Source organism: Amblyomma mixtum, chromosome 2 (assembly GCF_055824585.1).
Source record: "Amblyomma mixtum isolate Tamu chromosome 2, ASM5582458v1, whole genome shotgun sequence".
In the NCBI taxonomy this organism is placed as follows: domain Eukaryota; kingdom Metazoa; phylum Arthropoda; class Arachnida; order Ixodida; family Ixodidae; genus Amblyomma; species Amblyomma mixtum.
Window position 1 is genome coordinate 148782987 of NC_143013.1, and position 20510 is coordinate 148803496.

The 20510-nt window shown below is 53.9% G+C and overlaps 1 protein-coding gene and 1 non-coding gene across 5 annotated transcripts in view; one reads left to right on the forward strand and one right to left on the reverse strand.

Annotated features, from left to right (window-relative positions):
* Positions 1–20510, forward strand: part of LOC149361226 (uncharacterized) — a 196506-nt gene that overhangs the window by 27593 nt on the left and 148403 nt on the right. The window lies entirely within an intron of this gene.
* TRNAT-GGU (transfer RNA threonine (anticodon GGU)) lies at positions 18251–18324 on the reverse strand. The gene has a single exon. It is a non-coding gene; the product is annotated as a tRNA-Thr (tRNA).

The following is a 20510-nucleotide window of genomic DNA, read 5'->3' on the forward strand; positions in this document are numbered from 1 at the left end:
ACGGCTGCCGACACGGCTGCTAACAACAGTATGAGGCATTAAAAGGCTTTCGCCTTAATAACCGAATCTCGCCTTCTACACGGGCCTCTAGAAGGCGAAATTCTAGAGGCCCTTGTGCTGTGCGATGTCTGTGCACGTCAAAGAACCTATAGGTGGTCGAAATTTCCGGAGCCCTTCACTCCGGCGTCCCTCATAGCCTGAGTTGCTTCGGGACGTTTTAAACCCCAATAAATCAGACCAAACCAAACGAGCGCCGATCGAGGAAACGAACACAGCGATGCGTTAACAGCGGCGCTGTATCGTGGCACTGCTACTATTGCATCCCCGCTTCGTGAGTCCCGTTAATCAGTTTTTCTTTCATCTTCGACTGGGTCTCCGCCAATGCGTTTGTCTGAGATTCTCGACTTCGCTTACTCTGCTTGTTTTTTGCGGCCAAGGGTGAGGACACGGCTGAGTGTCGTTGCTGTTCTTCGCCGTGCTGTATACGCACGAAGCTCACGTGGCCCCGTCGGGCGTCGTGTAATGGCGCCCTTTGCCTCGGGTCCTCGGCGCATAATGCCATACAGTGGAAACCTTGTTGAGTATGTAAGCCTACTCTGCTGAACGGAAGCGTTCCATTCCATTCTCCTCATTTGCAATCTATTCTACAAGGCGCAACATCGATCCTCACTAGGTGGATCTGACACAGATTCGCTATTTAATACGCCACCGGGTAAGATGCGTATAGTTTCTTACCGCGGACAACGGCGAATGAACTCTGTTGCACCGCTTTTGAACATGTCAGGGACCCCGCCGTGGTGGCTCAGTGGTTATGGCGCTCGGCTGCTGACCCGAAAGACGCGGGTTCGATACCGGCCGCGGCGGCCGGATTTCGATGGGGGCGAAATTCTAGAGGCCCGTATACTGTGCGATGTCAGTGCACGTTAAAGGGTCAGTCTACTCACCGAGATGAGTGTATGAATAATGGCATATTCTGGTAGTTGGCACCCTATAACATCAATAACCAGGGAACTGCTCCCGGTTTAGGCAGGAATTGATATTTTATTTCGGCATTAAAAGTCGCGTAAAAATGCATGGTGGCGACCCCGAACGTTCATTTTGTTCAAGAAGGTGGTAGTCTTCTTTTGTAGAAGCATAAGTGAATATGCTACGTACCATTTGTGTGCCCCAATGTCAGAGAAACGCATGTTTTCTTCTAGTAAACTGTAGAAGGCGTACCGCTCGCTTTTTCTGTAAATCACATGAATATTTATAGTTACACGTACGCAAAACGCAAGCACATGCCCACTTTTAGTTTAAGCGTATCCTAGCAGAGACGCAAAAATAAACTGAGCCTATAGTGGCGCCATCTGGTTGTCAGGACGGGTACCATTGCTGTAAACAAACCGAATCTCCACTTAAGCCTAGGAGTGGCAGAATCGTCACTCTAATTATTAAAATAAAGCAAATTTATCTCTTATACGTTTTCTTATAGGTGAGATGAGACGAAGCGAAGGACCGGCGCCCAATTTATGGCCAGTGAATGCACTGAAAAAGGCAGCAACAACGAGAATTCTGTCCGAAGCGAGAGGTCCGGCTTCGACGGGCGCCGCCATATTCGTCGCTGCGTGGCGGAAATCCAGATGGTTGCCAGATGAGACTACCATCTCATACAGATGTGTTCGCACATCAATAAATTCTATTTTAAAATGTTCTACCGCACTTGTTGGCACCACAGCTGGCTAAACGGTAATTTGAGTAAAGAGCTATTGGTCGCCGCAAAGAAAATATGGTCGATAAAATTCAGTAGACTGACCCTTTAAAGAACCCCAGATGGTCGAAATTTCCGGAGCCCTCCACTACGGCGTCCCTCATATCCGGAGTTGCTTCGGGACGTTAAACCCCAATAAACCAACCAACCAACATGTCAGGGTGTCGAGCAATGCGCCGTGCATTCAGAGACCCGGGCGTCGTGGCAGGATTAGCTCAGCCTGGCTGGGCCCTGCTGCGTCGAGCAGCCTAGGATGTTGTGTGTGGGCGTTGTGAACGCCGCGACAGGAACAGACCGTTTTCGCTAGTGTCAAATTACGGCGTTTTTAGTTACACTTATTTGAATAAATTAAGGACCATTCCAGTAGTCTGTAATAATTTAGACCATGCGCTATGTGAACAGCGTGACGTCAAGAAGGTGTGGCCCGATGGGAAAAATCGTCCACTTTCGGTTCTGAGCCGGCTTTCTTCTCCCTGTGAGAGCCCCCTCGGTACAGTGTGTGTTTTGCCCGTCGGATCAGAAACACGTGCGCTGATGACGTAGGCCGGGAGAGGTCTGTTGAAAGGTATCCGATCTGTTGTTCGAAAGTTTCGAATATTTGGAAATCCGTACTTCACGGAAAAAACAAGCAGAAAAGGACGCGACTGTCAAGTTTCTACCCAAGAGGCGGATTTTATTCCCGCTTGTTTACCAGTCCGTGTGAAAATTTCCCAGAAAAAGAAAAGAAAAATAACATAAAAAGTCTTTTCGCTACTCATGTTTGAGCTGTCGTTGATTGTAAGCTTACAAAGCAGCTCCCTTTCGTACACTGCTCCGCCGTGTACTGCGCAGTACCTGGGTATACATACTGTCGCTAGTGTGCCGAGCGAGGCGCTGGCCGCTCCGCCCGCTCCGTCATAGTAGGGAAGGGGCTTGTCGACACATGCTCACCGCCTGCGCGGGCGGCCTGTGTGTGTCTCTCGAAGCCGCCTGCTGACACGAGGGAGCCCTGTTTGCTCTCTCCGTCTTGTCTCTCGCTGTGCAAACACGCAGCCGCTGGCGCGCGCCCCCCTCGCGTGTGTAATCGGGCCGAACAGTGGCAGCGTGGCGTCGGCAGCGGGCTCGCGCTGCACTTCGGGCCGCTACCGGCGTGGAACGGGAGCACCCGTGCCGCAGCGCGGCCATCGGCGCTTGTCATTGTCGATTCCGTGTGCGCTGACGAGTGTAGCTGGGGAGGCCTGCCTTCGTCCCCGCATGCGGCCCCGAATGGCCGATTTAGCGTCACGCGGGAGCGACTTCGCGCTTTATTTGAGCCTTGCTCGCGCGAGTTGTGGTCCTGGCACACATTACGGCTCAGATTGGGGACGCTAAATTTGGTGTCCGAGCACGTACGGGCGGTGGAGGCCAATGTGGCTGATTCGAAGGCCTGTTTACGCGGAATGACGAGCGAGGAATCAGGGTGAGGCTGAGTAAAGCGCAACGGCAGCGGCTGTTGTGTGGACAAGCGAAACTCCCCCCCCCCCCTTCCCCTTTGTGTTCAGGTGCCCGGCTAAGCCGAGGAAGCGCAGCATCTATAGGCCTTGGTTGGAAGGGTGGGTCGAGATATATTTGCCGGGCTAGTTGGTTCATTTCTGAATTAAAGAGTTAACTGCGCGAAAGGGTTGGGACACCAGGGAGACACATTCACGAAAGGGTAAGTGTCCTGACCCTTTCGCGCAGTTAACTCTTAAATTCATGAGATATATGCGCAAGCAAAGGCGCCGTCCTTGTTATTAGTCGTGCGTTAGGACCCGGCTGCGTCGAGCTATGCGCGTCTGGGCGTGTTACGCGCTGCTGTTAGCTCGTATACAACTTTCTGGGCTATAGTCCGGTCTCTGTGATGCTTCGGCTGTGTAGCGCTAGTTCGGTTGCGCGTGTGGTATGCCATTTCTTGTTACGCTGGGCTGTTAATGTTCGTTTCGTGCACATCGCGGGCTTTAACAAACGACATGCCGCAATCGCAACAATGCAACACCATAACACCGTGCCAGCCCAACTTGACACGCTGTGTTTCGCTGCTGCGTCCTCGTCCTTATCGTGGAGAGGAACGGAGCTGGTGACTTGCTTTCCTGCTTAGTGCGTCCGCCTTCCGACAGCTTCAGAGAGGAGAAATGCACAGAGGACGAAAAAAGAAAAAGAAGACGAGAGGAAGGAGAATGAAAAGAACTACGCGATTGGCATGAAAGCGCAACCGTCCAGTACACGGTGGCACATTCTCCACTTGTCGTGAGAGACAGCGGGAATCCTGCAGCGTCTTTTCTCACTGTAGTTGCAAGTTAGGTGCTGAAACCTACGTTCTCGTGTGTTGTGCGATGGCCGTGCACGTCGAAGAACAGCAGGTGATCGAAATTATGTTTGGAGCGCACGACCTGGGCGGTGTAGACGACACACGGAGAAAAGTTTATTCGTGCTACTCGGTGGGCCGCAAGCAGGTTACGCAAACTGAGCGCGATTGTTGTTGTTGTTGTGACTTAGAGGAGGATGAAAAGGAAATTGCACGGGCCTGCCTACTGGCTCGAGCCAAGCCACCACCGCTGCCACGTGCAGATAGAGGAGAGTTGAAAGAGCAGAGGAAAGAGAAAAAGGAAAGAAAAGACGCGCGTCGCAGCAACAACTGCGTCCGCCGGAGCGGACGCTGCTGAAAAAAAAAACAGATAAGCGGCCGAAGCCGCGCTCGCCGAAGCGAGAACAGATCGAGACGATCCAAAAGGGACCCCTACAAGCCCCCTGTCAGGCGGTCTTTTAAAACCAGCACGGGCTCTCAGATGAGCGGTAGCTGAACGGTGCACGTGCGCAGTAACGGTGCGCGGTAACAACACTTGCACCTAGTTTCGCGACTACGGCGTGCCGCATGTCAGGTCAGCCACGTGAAATTGCGTGGTCACGTTAGAGGGCTGCGTGTGGTTAGGGTAAAAGGAAGCTGCGCTCCACTGAGCCGGTGTGTGTCCCCGTGACTCGGCAGTCGCTCTCGTTTTGCGTGTCAGCGTGAGTAGCTCCGGTGGAGCGTTGTTACCGCTGCTCGGCGCCCCCCCCCCGTGGTGGGCCTCGCTGGTACCTGCGGCCGCGGGCGGAGGCGACGCGAGTCCGGCCGGTCGTGGCCTCAGGAGGGGTTGATGTACAGGGTCAGTCAAAAGTTCCCAGGCCACACGGTCTGATTTTCAGAGGCATATTCTGCCACTTATGATAGCAATAAAGCTATCAAGGTTTTCAGAGGTGAGAATGGTACTTCTCCTATCCTCTACAGAGGTTTTGGGCTTCGGGGGTTTCGTAAATTTCCGACTTTAGCACTCGAAAGCAGACCCTGTGGCCTGGGAACTTTTGAACGACCTTGTATACACGCAGGCGGCTGGAAAAGTCGGCGCCCTCACCTCGGCCCGGAGAATTGACCTGCCGGCCAAGGGAAATTACTGGGCGAGAGATGGCGTCCGGATCCAGGGATAGCCCCCAAACTTATGGAGCAATTTCATCAGAGTACCTACCGTCGCGGACCCTCATCCACCCGCGCGCAAGTCGCTGACCGTAACTCCAGCGACGTAGCGCGTTGCGACGGCTGCAGACGGCTGTGCATACCCGCATCCGGTTCTACTGTCCAGAATGCACCCCAGATAGATGCACGCCAACATGAAAAAATTCTGCTCACAACCAGCCCCACTCTCTTTGGGAATGTCAACTTATGTCAGTTTAATGCCTATCAGTGGCATATAAACTGAAGATAGCTGAAATAGTAAACAATGTAATAAAACCTAACAACCCCCTGCCCCTTAGTTTATTTAGATTACCAATGAAACAAACAAGAGCTGCAACTAACAATCTATTTAATTTACCACCTTGTTACAATATTGTGACGAAGACGAAGCTGGCAGTGGCGCGGGACGGAGCGCTCGCGCTAGGCCAGCGGCCATTAAATCATCTCATAGCCATGGTTCACCACGTCTCATTCTTCGGCTGGCCGCCGCGTAACATTTGGTGTGAGGTGCTGGGGTCCCTTCATCGCCATCCTGGTCACGGAGCTTCGGCGTCCTGGGCCTGCCGTGGACGTCGGCCGTGAGTACCTGGTCAGCGCCGCACGGCCGTGCCCCAGCCCGCCCGACCTGAACCGACCTCGACGCTCACCCCAGCCCCGTCCCCCGCCCGGACCACAGTACACGACGACCCAAGACCCGACGGACGCAAGACCCCACCGACCCAAGACCCCACTGACCCAAACGTGAAGACACCGTCCCCCTGCCTCTGCCGTTCGGTGCGTCCAGAGACCTCGGCCGTCAGCTCCTGGCACCCTACGGCCCGAATGCATCGTTGACCGGGACTCATTCTCTCATCTTTCTCATCGTGGCGGCCAGCACTGCACCATCTTCTATATCCTGTTCAACCCCCCCACTCAAGACCATCGCCATTTCGCCGTCTGTTCGTCACCGATCGGGGCGATCGCTCGGAGGACCCGGGTAGTGTGACGAAGACGAAGCTGGCAGTGGCGCGGGACGGAGCGCTCGCGCTAGGCCAGCGGCCATTAAATCATCTCATAGCCATGGTTCACCACGTCTCATTCTTCGGCTGGCCGCCGCGTAACAATATGTACGGCCGGAGACTCCTAGAATACAGCGGAGCCCATGTGTGGAATGAAATCCTAAATGAAGTTAAACAAAAAAACAACTTTTCGGTATCTTTAAAACACTATTTAATTTCCATGGAAATGTAGGAATGAATTGCATTGTGTGTGTTAATCTTGAAGTTTTTTTTTTATTTACACGGTCTGCAGTGATATTGTGCTTGTTTTGTATTTGTACCCCTCACTAGCCGTAAAGACTATGGGTTCAACCAACTGTTTGTGTACTTTTTCTTAGAATAAATAAAGAAAAAAAATAAAAAAAAAACACCTTCCCTTCACACACCAAACAGTCACCGCTACCGAACAGTGGGAAGCACTGGTGCACAGCTCGGAGGCCGCCGCGGTGCGAGGGCGGCTGTCTGATCTCCAGCCTCTCCATGAAATCTCTCAGCAGTAAAGTTGTTACCTACCTATACCCCCAAGTTCACCTCGTCACACGGTTTCACAGCGCTGTACACTGCGGCCGACAGGTGTCCAAGGCCGCGAAGGTGACCCTTCTCCGCGCGTGAAACATGATCGAAGAGCGTCGTTAGCACAAACGCCGCTTGCAGGGGCGGGGAGCGCAGTTCGATATATCGAATTAACGGCAGAGAGGGAGTTCGATATGCTCGGCGGCTTTCCTGTATTTTTGCACAGCATTTTGGAGGGGATAATCTGTGTTCAATAAAGGCAGTAATTCTAAATATCCCGGTTCGATATATCCGGGTTTGCCTGTATCACTTATTAGTTATTGTTTGTTTTCCACTTTGAGTGCGCGTGTCGTCACTGTGTTCAGGCCACTTAGAGTGGCGCGCGTTGCAGTGACGTCATGTGCGACGTCAGTGCATGCTGACCAATAAGCGCGGCGCGCTGCAGTGGCGTCATGCGCGACGCATGTCGCCACTGCAGGTGCCAGGAAAATCCGTCAATCCATCCGTGATGCTGGTGTGGTCTGGTATCCGGGGTTTTACGCTCCGAAGCTGCATCTGCGCTATGCAGGAGGCTTTCGTCGGTTGCGCCTTCGTCGGTTTCTACGGCTCTCCGCTATGTAGCGTGCATTGCCTAGAACACGAGTGGTTTTGTGTTTGACGCTATTTTTTAATTTTGCCGCCGCGGCGGGATTTGAGCTCGCAACCTAGGCCTCGAGGTCCAAGTGCCATAACCACTGAAGCATTACGTCGTCTTAGTTCTTAGTAGAGGGTGTTAGAATAGGGGGACCCTATCGATTAGGGAGGTGGGGAAATAGCGGGGCGCTATAGTGCGCAGTATCCCTCAATAGGAAAGTATACAACAGCTGTATCCTACCGGTACTCACCCATGGGGCAGAAACATGGAGGCTAACAAAGAGGGTTCAGCTTAAGTTAAGGACAACGCAGCGAGCTATGGAAAGAAAAATGATCGGTGTAACGTGAAGAGGTCGCAAGCGGGCGGAGTGGGTGAGGGAACAAACGCGGGTTAATGACGTTGTATCGAAATCAAGAGGAAGAAATGGGTTTGGGCACGACATGGAATGCGGAGGCAAGATAACCGCTGGTCCTTAAGGGTAACAGAGTGGATTCCAAGAGAATGCAAACGTAGCAGCGGTCGGCAGAAGGAAATTAGGTGGGCGGATAAGATTAGGAAGTTTGCGGGGATAGGGTGGCCGCAACTGGCAAAGGACAGGGTTAATTGGAGAGAGATGGGAGAGGCCTTTGCCCTGCAGTGGGTGTAGTCAGGCTGATGATGATGATAGTGCGCAAGCGCCGAACAGTAACCCGAGGCTCCTTAACAGTTTGCTTCAAAGCGCGCATATCGTTTTCGTAAACGCTGTTCAGAGAACACGAACACCACACGCGCAGCTAATGTTAAACGCTGGCCATTCTAGTGGACGCCGGAAAAAAAAAAAAAGAAGCGCCCGTCTCATTCTCTCCCAAATGTCACCTCCCTCGGCACGTTGTCGTACATCTTTCGTCTTTCTTTGTCCCTGCCTTTTGTCCCGTTTCAATTTGCGCCGAATCACTTTTGCGCCAGAAGGCGAAGAGGCGCGTCCCCCTCTCCCCCCGCGGGGCGTGCTCGGCCTGCCGGAACGCGGATTCCAATTGATCTCCTCCCTCGGGACCTCCGCTCATTCATTGTTTCTCCGCTTTCCTGGTGGGGGGCTTCCGGGCGATCGTGACGACCGCTGCTCGCATCCTGCACGTTCCTCAAAGAGCACTCTTAAATAAGTGCGGTCGAAGGGAGGGGGGGGGGGGGGGGGGTGCACTTATAGTGCGTGTAAGCCTTGCCGCCAATAGCACGACTGCCGGGCAGTGCGCGCGCTGGGCTTCTTCGGGGCACGGTAGGAGCAGTGATGCAAACGCTGTGAGGACGGTGAAGTTCGGCGAGGATAGGCGACGGAGCAGGACACGCCTTCCGCACACACTCGTCTTCCGCCCGCCTGACTGGGCGGCGCTTCGCTCTCGTGACTGCGCGGGGCTGGCTTGCTCAATACTTAACTACACGTCGCTCGTAGCTGAGGCTGTTCGGAACGGAACGTGCTTGTGTTTCTCAGTGCTACGTGGTCACAGACGCGGGAAATGTTGCAGCTCTTTTAAGAGGCCACCCTGGTTCACGTCGGGAGTCTCCGTAACCGTTGGATCCTGTAGCCTGAACTCTCCATGGTAGCTTCCGTGGCTTCGTGTGTGTCGTACCTCCCGTTCATGGACCGCTTGCCCGCGACGGGACGTGTTTTTAACCGAGACAAAAGGTCAACAACTACCACGACGCTGTGGGATTTTGGGCGAGTTGTAATTTGTAATGTGCCTCGCTGTGAACACCTCGTGGGCAGTGTGGTCTTGAGGCGCCTGCGCCTTGATCGTTGTCTCTCAAGCTGCTCGCAGTCAAGTGCAATCAGCAGCGCGCCGCCGACTTGTACGGGTGTGCTGTTCTCACGCGCCCGAGCCAACCACACAGGTCTGGTGGCGTCGCTGCGCCCCCCCCCCCCCTCTTCCCCTCCGCTGCTAGTTAGGTGTGAGAGAGGGAAGCGGTGAAAATCGCGGTGGTTACAACGACGCGGCGCCACTCGTTTACCCTATCTGCCTCAGGGAGGGTCACACTGTTCAAGTTCATGGTTGGACTAGGGGTGAAAATAAAAAAAAAGGACGCCCAAATTCCAATTGGCATGTCTGTACTTTCAGAGCGCAGGAGACGTCCTGAGGCTCTTGCGCCCTGCCGGAACAGTTTGTTCACATTTTTTAATAGCAAGCTCTCACACGTCTCCACCCAATAGTTTTTTTTTTTAAATTTCAAGGCGAACGTTTCGAAGCCGGCTCGGCTCTTTCTTTATTTGCGACGGGGGCCTGTGTCTAGCGTCTTTAAGCATACCCGCTGTAGGTGCAAGAAGACGAAAGAAGGAAAGCGGCGCACCACTCTGTGTTAAAACCCTCAGTCACCCCTGAAGGGCCGCCGCTGCGGCTCAGTGGTTACGGCGCTCGGCTGCTGACCCGAAAGACGCGATTTCGATCCCGGCCGCGGCGGTCGAATTTCGATCCTGGAGGCGAAATTCTACAGGCCCGTGTGCTGTGCGATGTCAGTACAACGAGTTTCCCCTTCAAGTGGAGATGTGAGGAGACATTTGATGATGATGAAATTGGATTTATTGATGAATTGATGGTTCGGACTCGCAAACAATTGCATTACTCGATGGCGGGACGAGAAGGTTAGCTATTTATTAACGCGTAAATAAACAAGAAGAAACGAAACCAGTCACCCCTGAAGAAAGATGCGAGCCGGCTTCAAAAGTTAAAAAAAAAAAAAGTTTCCTGTGCAGACGTGTCAGAGCTTATTAGAAGTTGTCGAACCCAACCAGGCAGTCAGTTCTGTCGAAATGTTTACTTTTTTCCAGTTTTGTTTTACGCGCGTGAAGATAAAGAAAATATAGAGAAAGAGACTGTTACGTTGCAAGACACTGCTGGTGTGTCGGCCTGCGAGCTCCGGAAACTGTTTGTGCCGCGAGTGTTCCAGCCTACTCTCCGCGCCGCAAGGTGGCGGCCTCGTCGCGGACGCGGGGCTCATGTTCACCCGAAGACGCACCCCTCTCGAACTTGACATGCTTATGAGGGTCACGGCTGTCCCCACTCCTCTCGCATCGGAACTCGGGGTGGTCTAGATTCGGCCCCCGAGGACGCTTTCTTCCGAGGACCGGGGCTTGGTCACGTGACCACGGCGTTCGAAAACTCGACCGTCCACGGACAAAGGGAGTCCTCCTTCAGCAGCGGAAGAGAGCAGCTGCTCGGGGAGCCAGTCTGCACCTTCCAAGGGCCTGGGGCCCTCTTTTCTTTTGGGTCAAATTCTTCTAATAAAGACCCATTTCCTAGCCTTCACCGAGTCCACAGCCCGTACCTCGCAACAAGACTTTTTTCCAGTTTTGTTTTACGCGCGTGAAGATAGAGAAAACATAGAGAAAGAGGGAGATGTTTTCGCGAACAAAGGATACCCCGAGTCCTTCTTCGATGGCGCAGCTATGTACGCAGTTCCGGGGCAGCGTTGCTATTGTTTTTTTTTTCTTTTCCGCGCCAGGAAGATGGGGAGGGAGGGCAGCGTTCTTCGGTGTCCGTCGGCGGTCGTGCCTAAAGTCCTCGTGCCTTGCTCGGCCTACGGGTGGCGGTGGAAGAAGAGCCGTGCCGCGGGGGGCGTGAACGAGACGCGTCGTCGGCCGCGTTCTCTCTCTCTTTCTAGGCCTGAGCGAGGCTCTTCGCGCTCGCGGTGGGTGAGGGATGGAAACTACTGTTTACTCCCAGCTCGTTTGATTGTCCATCGCCGCTGCAGAAGAAATGTCCCACCCGCGGGCGCCTGGTCTCTCCTGAAACTTGCTAATCTCACCCGCCCACCTGACTCTGTGACGCCCCTACTGCTACCCATGTCCCCCTCCCCCTTTCCTCTCGGAACCCGCTTCGTTCACTTAAAGCACCGACCATTCTTTTATGGAGAAAAAGAATTAGGCAGTGGCTTAGCTCTGGTTAAGCCTGGATATACAAGCGAAAAGCTGCAGTTTCGCTTCGTTTGACGTCATGGCTGTCGCAGTTCGCGCACAGTGCACTGGGAACACCACGATAGCGGCGGGGGCGTTCGGCCGTCCACACACTGCCTGTGCGGAGGCGAAGGAGGAGACGGAAATCGGCCCGGTTGAAATTCAGGGGGCTCTTTGGCTCTCTAAAGTGCTGCAAGGCGAAAGCGTTTCCTGACGCACTGTTTGTTTTTGGTATTTTATTCTTTTTTTCCCATGTTTGTTTCTGTTCTTTTTGCTGTTTCTTTATTTTTTATTTTCATGTTTTCTTTTTCATTCAATTTTTATTTTCGTTCCTTTCGTTATTTTTTCTATTTATTTTTATTATTCGTCCAAATCGGCGTTGTGAAACCGAAACCGAAAATCGTTCGCCTAAAAATGCGATATTAAATTATTCGCTGTGAATATATGAATCTTCGAGTGTGTATCATGCTTCCTAGAGCAATAAGAAACGTTTGAAACAAATAACACGCCAACCACAAATTTGGTGTCTCCACCCCTTTTAAGGCCGGAATACATGGAGCGTTTTTACCGCGGCGAGTCGTCGATTTTCGCCGGACGGCGCAGATTTGACGCCCGGCGTCGAGAAAAACGCCCGCCGCCGCCGATCAGGACCGGCTAGATTTTGACGCGCGGCGTCCGGTGAGACCGGAAGCGGCGGCTGAAGCGAGCCAATAGCAGCGCAGTAAGCCCGCTCTTCCGGTCCTCTCCCTGCCGCCGCCAACATGGCCGCCATGGCCGACGAGCTACGAGGTGTTTTTGCACAGAAATGTTATTTTCGACCAAATATTTAGGGGAATCCCCCAAGGTGGAGTAGATTTTTTAATAAAGGAGTAATTACTCATTGACGTCCACCCGAGCGCAGCCATACGGCCACAAAGGAAAGCTATACAGCTTTCTTAGAAACTTCGTAGTTAAAGAAAAATTCGTCCAGGTCCGGGGTTCGAACCCGGGACCACCGCCACACCGGAGCAGTCGCTCTACCAATTGAGCTAACCGGGACGGCAAGCTTATGGTAGGGCGAGAGCGAATTGATCTATAACTCGAAGTGGGAACAGTGTTGACCAAATATTTAGGGGAATCCCCCAAGGTGGAGTAGATTTTTTAATAAAGGAGTAATTACTCATTGACGTCCACCCGAGCGCAGCCATACGGCCACAATGGAAAGCTATACAGCTTTCACAGAAACTTCGTAGTTAAAGAAAAATTCGTCCAGGTCCGGGGTTCGAACCCGGGACCACCGCCACACCGGAGCAGTCGCTCTACCAATTGAGCTAACCGGGACGGCAAGCTTATGGTAGGGCGAGAGCGAATTGATCTATAACTCGAAGTGGGAACAGTGTTGACCAAACACTGGTTTGGTCAACACTGTTCCCACTTCGAGTTATAGATCAATTCGCTCTCGCCCTACCATAAGCTTGCCGTCCCGGTTAGCTCAATTGGTAGAGCGACTGCTCCGGTGTGGCGGTGGTCCCGGGTTCGAACCCCGGACCTGGACGAATTTTTCTTTAACTACGAAGTTTCTGTGAAAGCTGTATAGCTTTCCTTTGTGGCCGTATGGCTGCGCTCGGGTGGACGTCAATGAGTAATTACTCCTTTATTAAAAAATGTTATTTTCGTGAAAATAAACGCTTCATCAGACGTGAAACGTCGCTTTTTTTGGAGAACACGGCCGAATCTTGGATCGGAATGCCTGCGCTCCCTCCCTGAAGCGAATGTGTCGAAGAAAACCGCAGCCGCTGGTGTCCGCGGCTGAGCGGGCGTCCAAAGGTACGCGACGGCATGCATTCGAGCACGCAAATCTTTATGGATACTTAAGCGCGCGTGCTAAAATTTATACAGTGGTGTCGAAGTGAAACTTTCCTGATTTTAACAGAATGGTTAGCGTCGCTGTTCTCACAGACCTCCTTAGCCAGTGGTGTTTGCCACTTGTTGATCACATTTGCTTTCGCGTCGAGGGATACGCGGCGGCTCGCCGCCGCTTCAACGCCCCTTGTATCTCCAGCCGGGCGTCGCGCCGCCGCGACGTTTTCTGCCGCGCGAATGTCGTAGAAAAAAACGTCGCATGTATCCCGGCGCACCTGTACATCGCAAATGGCATGGAGCAGTGGGGAAGGCATGTTACCTTGACTTTGAATGTGGACAGGTGGGTGTGTTAGCATTTTGTTTCCTACGCATGACACGTGTGCATTGTTTTTGCAGTGATAGCGGACACTAGGGTGTTTACCGCCGCCTAATCAACCAGTGAAGATTTTACTTGCGAGAGCGCTGGGTTGTGTCCTTCCTTGCAGTTATGGAGTGTAGTTTGGCACGCTGTACTCTCCTATATTGAGCAGGTACCGAAAGGCCAATTATGTCAGCTTGATTTCAGTCTGTGCTGGAGCTATGAGGAGCCGTTTGGAGAAGGGTCTCTCGGGTCAGCGGGCAGGGCGATAAAGAAGTGGGGGGGGGGGGGGGGGGGGGGGCATTTCGTGGTGCCCTCTCTTGAGGCGTCCAAGCTTAGGTTCTTTTTTATATCTCGAGGATAGCTAAACTGTGTTGTCTCTGCACGACCTCACTGTGCGGTAGACAAGATCCGCGCGAAGCGATTGGTTCCTCTAGCGGCAAAAGTGCGACGTAGCGTGCGCTGCAACATCCTTGTCAGTTGAGTGGACAACACCTTTTGGTGCGAGGATTGCTTACATCATTGCCGAATGAGATCACATATACTTTGCTGTGTTATGCATGGAAATGGCTTGTTTCTCAGAAAACACCACACGCGCGAGGGTTTCCACGGGGGCGTACACGCACATTCCTCTCTGGTCGAATCTGTGCCGGTCACCCGTGGGTAGAACACGCATCCGCGGAGTGGTTTTCCGTCCTCTCATCCCTTGCGGTGCTCACCGACAGCGAACATGTGATTAGGGGCGCCGTGCTTGTAGTACATACGGGGAAGTAGTCGGGGCCACCGCGCGACCACTCCCCGCTCGTCGGTCCTGGCCGGCCGGCACGCGCGCTGTGCTCCTCGTGTATTACGCGTGCTCTTGTATGTGCGTGTATCGCTGTGTATGCCCGCGCTCCTTGTAAACAGGCGCGGCGACGCAGGTGGCCGGGCACGAGACGAGCATGGCGCGCTGGAGGCTCGCCCGGTGCGCACCTCCGCCACCGACGACCATCCATCGCGCGTCCCGGGCCAGCAGCGTATCCATTCCACGGCCGAGCAGAACGTTCCTCCAGTGAGCAGCGCTGCAATCCTCGCCGCTCGACACGCGCGCCATTTTAGGTTACGGGTATGACGGTTTCATGACGGCGCGATGCTACTCGAGAGGGCTTATTTATGGCATGTGCCCCCTCGTAGGAAGCCCCCAAAGAAAGCCATCCAACCGAGGGCTTCTGCAGGCCTTCGTGACGTGAAGGCCAATCCCTCTACACCTGCCGGTGTGTCATCCCTGGTGGCTTACTGCCGCGTCAAGTCATGGCGATCTGTAGACGCCATCGGCTGGAAGGCCTCTAAGAAGCACCTGCCATCGGGATCCCGAGTTTTGTCCGAATAGATGTCGCTAGGGAAATCTTAGGCAAGCAGGCGTATGCGTCGCATTCCACGTGAAAAGGCATCGTTCACTTCAAAGCATCGCTTGGCAAATCTCACTGCGCGCGCAGCCCGTGCGCAGATTGCGACAGATCGCCTGGCTTGCTCGAACTCGAGTCGAGTACGATCCCTTCCCGTGAGCCTTGCTTAACTGGTGTAGTATTGCGGGCGACTCTGAATATGGCTGCACGGGCTTCCTAGCCTGGAATATCCGCGCGATTTGTTTGCTTTTCACGGGGCCTTAGCGATCGCTCGCCAGGCAGTGCATACGTGCGGATTCCATAGCGACGCTCGAAGCGATTGCGGGTCTTCGTTCAGGCGAAATGGCGTGCTTAGAGCGTCGGGAGCCGTTCCTCTCTGCTCGTGGTTCCACTTGGTTGTGCGTAAACTCCCAAATGGCGCGCAGACAGAGTTTGAGCGGTATGTCTCGCTGCGTATCTGTTGCGAGTGGATGACGCCACACCCTTTTTTTGTTTTCTGGCGCCCACTGGACTCTCCGTGAAGTCCCGTTACTCCTGGCATTAAATTTTCGCCTTTCCCCGCTGTTGTCCTGGAATGCGCTGTCCCAGGGAGTGGCCGCCAGGTCAGTGTGGCCCGGTGTCGATTGGCGGCGCCACGCACGAACGCCGTGAATTAAGTGAAACGCGAACACGGTAATTGAAGCGCGAACACAAGAGCGCAGAAATATTAGCCCCTGCCCGAGCTATATTAACACTTCTACCCAGAAGTCTGCGCGCCGTCCAAGGGAAAAACGTGCGCCAGTGTTCCTGCCTTCTCTGATCAGCTGAAACCTTCTCGTTTGCGTGTTCGGGTTTCAGTTGTGTTCGCGTTTTATTTGACGCTCGTGAACTTCGCACTCGTTCTCTCGCTGCGACGGGGCTGCCCTCTGTGCCCGCGCAGAGGAGAAATGGCGGGAGTGGGCGAATCGTTGCATCGCGAAGTCAAGGCCCGCAAATCACGGGCGCCTTTTGGTCGCGTTGTCTGACTTTGGAGCATTTCAAACGACGGTGTGAGAAAGATTGGCCGAACTGGCCAGATGGCCTCTGACACAAGTCCGGCCGCTGATGACACACGTTGCTGTTCAACTCATCCCCGCGGTCGAGCCATTGCGGTGAACAAACACTCCCCCCCGTGCGCACCCCGTGAGCGTTTATGTGTGACTGCGCACTTTTCTGTAGGTTACGACCTACGCGCGGCGACACTTGCGTGTATAGCTGAGTAGCAAACGGGCACCGCCGTGCGAAATGCCCGCGTTCGATTCCCTGGCGCCAGCGGCTATAGAACTCGGTTGTCGCGCCGACTTGTTCGATGTGTTCGTGACGGAGGATCCTGTTAACAATGTCCTCGCACTTTGCCTCTGCCACCTTCAAACGGGGTTGGCCCTGCCGTCCTGGTCCGCCACATGTCTGTTGACATTAATCGGGCTCTTGCTTGACTTCTATTACTATGCCAAAGTAGTCTGACGTGAATCCGTATTATTGCTTTGAAGTGGATATAAAAAAAAAGGTTTGGAAGTATAACTTCATATTTCGAAACATTTTGCCCCCGTAGAGTTTTTCTTATCGCATTTTGTTTCTCGCGGTTGCCATGGCTGTCACCTACAGTGACATTATTTTTGAGAAGTGTAGCACATAAACAGGGGAAAAGGCATTGAGCGTACCGAATCTTCAAGTGCGGCTGGAGCATAAAAATTAGAAAGAAAATTTTTAGAAAGTTTGACCGTGGCCTGCAGGCCGGACAAAGGCGGCAGGGCCGGGGTAAACTTAGCCCCTTCCCGGTGCATGCGGTGTCAATGGCTTATCCCTGTCTTCCGCGTCCTGCCTGTCGTCGGCGCGGTTTCGGCTGGCCTCCCCGTATGCGGCCTGCGTCGGCCCCCGTCGGGCGGCGCGCCCCGATCGACGTCCTGATGATGCGGGAGCGCGCGCACATCCGCACATTAGCGCGGCCCCTAATTGGGTGCAGCGGCTGCGTCCGCAAGGCGGAAGCTCTTCGGGCACCGCCGACTGCTGCGTGGTGTGTATTCTATATGCGGCACGTGCGGATCGCGCGGGGCAACGGGGGCAGTCGCCGCGGTGCGTTGCTTCGGGAGTCGACCGCCGCAGTGCGTTGTGCTGGGTGTCGAGTGAAGCGCGCAGCCGCTACGTACGGGACCTGCGCCGCTTCTTCCGGACTTCGCTCAAAAAAACGCCACTCGGCGCTCGAGGCTCGCAGTTGTGTGGCCAGCCGAAGGGAAACGAGACGCAAGTTCATCCGCGCTGAATGTGCGTACGCGACAGGTTCATTTGGGATATGGCCTCTGTGGGCCGCTTTCTCCGGAACTCAGTGGCCCGTCCGAACGGGTGCGCCGATCCCTTCGGCCTGCATCGTTGATTGATCGCCTGCGCTGCGAAATCGAGGGTCGAGGCCATTGATGATCTTCCGGCGATTTGAAAATACAAAAACAAAAAAAAAACCTCGAAGATTACATGGAGAGTATGAAAGATGAACCGGCTTTGAGCACTTTAGCTGGTCGCATAGCCTTTCACCTCACTGCATGCGGTGTCGCTAATGATCGACGCGGTTAAGCGCACAGCTGGCACGTATGAATTCGCAGCATCTTCGAGAGAGACTCCCTGAAAGAATGCTGAAGAACCCTGAAAGAACGCATAATAGCCATAGTTGCTTATGCGGCATAAAACCCCATATAACTAACTAACTAACTGAAAGAACGCATTGCCTTAGAACTGATGCCGCGAGCGGCACCATCGTACTTCGCCTGACATTCGCCGGTTGCGGCCCCGCAGTCGCGCGATTTCCGATCTGTGCGTCGCCGTCTCGTCATCGCGGCACTTCGATCTCGCGCGTCAATATATTACGCCCGTTGGGGGTTTCGGTGCGCTTCACGGGCGAGCAACTCGTGATCTTCACTCGTCCGTTGCATCCGCTGGCGTCTTCTTGCGAAGTTCTCCTCCCGGGCACTGCCCCGCGGCGACCCCTGGCAACGAGTCACTCAGTTGCGGCACGACCAGGAGACGCTGTTGGGGCGAGCGATGACGTCACTGTGTGGACGGCCTCAGTTTTGCTCGACGACGGTGAGGTTGCGCCCGACGTCCCACTGGCTGCTAGTCCTGCAAGAGAACCGATCACTACACGACATCTGGACATGTAAGACGCACAGTTGGTCAAATGTTTAGGGGAATCCCCCGAGTAGGAGTAGATTTCTAATAAGGGAGTAATTACTCATTGACATCCACCCGAGCGCAGCCATACGGCTACAAAGGAAAGCTGTACAGCTTTCTCAGAAACTTCGTAGTTAAAGAAAAATTCGTCCCGATCCGGGGTTCGAACCCGGGACCACCGCTTCACCGGAGCTGTCGCTCTACCAACTGAGCTAACCGGGACGGCAAGCTTATGGTAGGGCGAGAGCGAATTGATCAATAACTCGAAGTGGGAACAGTGTTGGTCAAATGTTTATTGGAATCCCCCAAGGTGGAGTAGATTTCTAATACGGGAGTAATTACTCATTGACATCCACTCAAGTGCAGCCAAAGCTGTATAGCTTTCCTCTGTAGCCGCATGGCTGCGCTCGGGTGGATGTCAATGAGTAATTACTCCCTTAATCAGACGTACAGTTGCGACGCACACGTCTGCGCTGCATACGTATATGTCGTGCTTGCGTCTTTGCTGCGTCTTGGTGCGCAGTGATTCTCTTCTCGATCGCGCCTCGGGCGGCGCGCGCTTTCGAGCCCCTTCACTCGGCGGGCTTTCGCGAAGACCCTCCGCAACGCGGTGCACGCAACTTCCCTGCGTTCCCCGCGCGCGCACAGGTGTGGCTTCTCGCGGCCCTCGGATGATGGGCAGCGTCGTCCTCTGGGCCTTATTTATTTACGTCCCCCGTTCGGAGGCGACCGGGGCGTCGTCCTCCGGCCCGCGCCTTTCCGGAACCGCCCCGATGGAATGAACGCGCCTCTGTCAGCTCCCTGCGTCCGACGATGACTGAAAGTTGGGGGCAAACAAACAAAAAAAAAATGCTTGGGTAGCAGGTGGTGCGGCACTGATTAAGGGCGTACTTAAAAATCTTTGTAGCTCTTAACTAGCCGCTTGGCGAGCCCTTTTCATTTACACCTTTTTCTTCTAACTCGTTGGTTTATCGGTTTATGGGGGTTTAACGCCCCCAAAGCGACTCAGGCTATGAGGGACGCCGCAGTGAAGGGCTCCGGAAATTTCGACCAACTCGGGTTCTTTGACGTGTACCGACATCGCACAGTACACGGGCCTTTAAAACATCGCTTCCATCGAAATTCGGCCGCCGCGTCCGGGATCGAACCCGCGTCTTTGGGGTCAGCAGCCATGCGCCGTGACCACTGAGCCACCGTGACTTGGTTCTTCTAAAAACCGTAAAAATGCGTGCGTGTATCTGTGCAACTTTGATTAGAGCTTCATTTCGTCGCGATGCAGGAAAAATAGCGGTCTGTGGGCCGTGCTACGCCTGGATTACCCGGCTGCGGGAGTCTTCTGCTCCGGGTTTTGTTGCTTTTTATACGCACCGGACGTTGTCTGTAAATCCACCTTAATTAATGCACTCGATTAATTCCTCTTGACTTTCGTGGTGTCGCCTTGGACGGTGAGGAGTTAACGGAATGCGATACGTAAATTACGGCGTGTAAGTCATGCTAGTCACATCTGTGTGCTGTGCGAACATGCGGTCGTTGCAGCTGGCGCTTCTGGCTGTCGGTTGGAATGGGTTGCCGACCGTTGCGGCGCCGAGAAGTTCACCCACGAACTGTCGTATCCGCAGCTTTGCTCGCCGTCGAGGTTTGAGTTCCTGCAGACGGCAACGGGTATGCGCACAATGTGCCCGCGGTGCACGTTTCGAATGTGCTGTTATGCACAGAGCAGGGGCCGTGAAATGTTCGCTGTCTGAGCCGATGAGTCGAATTTGCGCCTTCTGTTCCCTTCTGCTTCATCTGTCATCGATTCGGCTCATCCATCCTTCGTGTCTGTCCCTCGTTTCTTGCCTCTGCGTCCTGCTTTTACGCCATCAAGTCGTACGTTTCTCCGCGCACATCGTAGGTGACGTGAGTTTTTCAAGTGAATGTATGCCTGCTAGAAACATGCGCAGGTGTGTTGCGGCACCAGCCGAGCTGTTTTGATGTGCCACGCACGGTGGGGCGTAGAGTTGATTCGGGCATACTTTCTTTTCGAGAGTTTCGTAATCTGGACGGACGTCGGATCGGACGGATGGTTTGAGAAAAAATCGCGGACATGGCGAGGCGAAAATGTAGGCGTTTAATGCATTCCTGGATTAATAATACAGTGTTATGTCATCACGTCAGAGAAGCAGGGTTGGAAAGGTAGGACAGGATTAATGAGCTATGGAGATGCCTTTGTCGTGCACTGCACGTAGTCAGGCTAATGACGATGACACGACAGGACGTGGTTCAAATATGGGTTCGGGTCAAGTGACGCACGGGGTTCGGAAGCTCGGACGCGTAGACTGTGTCCGCGCGCGGTCGTGTGCGTATGCATGGCGTGGCAATGGTGCGCAGTCTGCAGTGCTTCCTGTTGTCAAGCAACAACTCCGGGC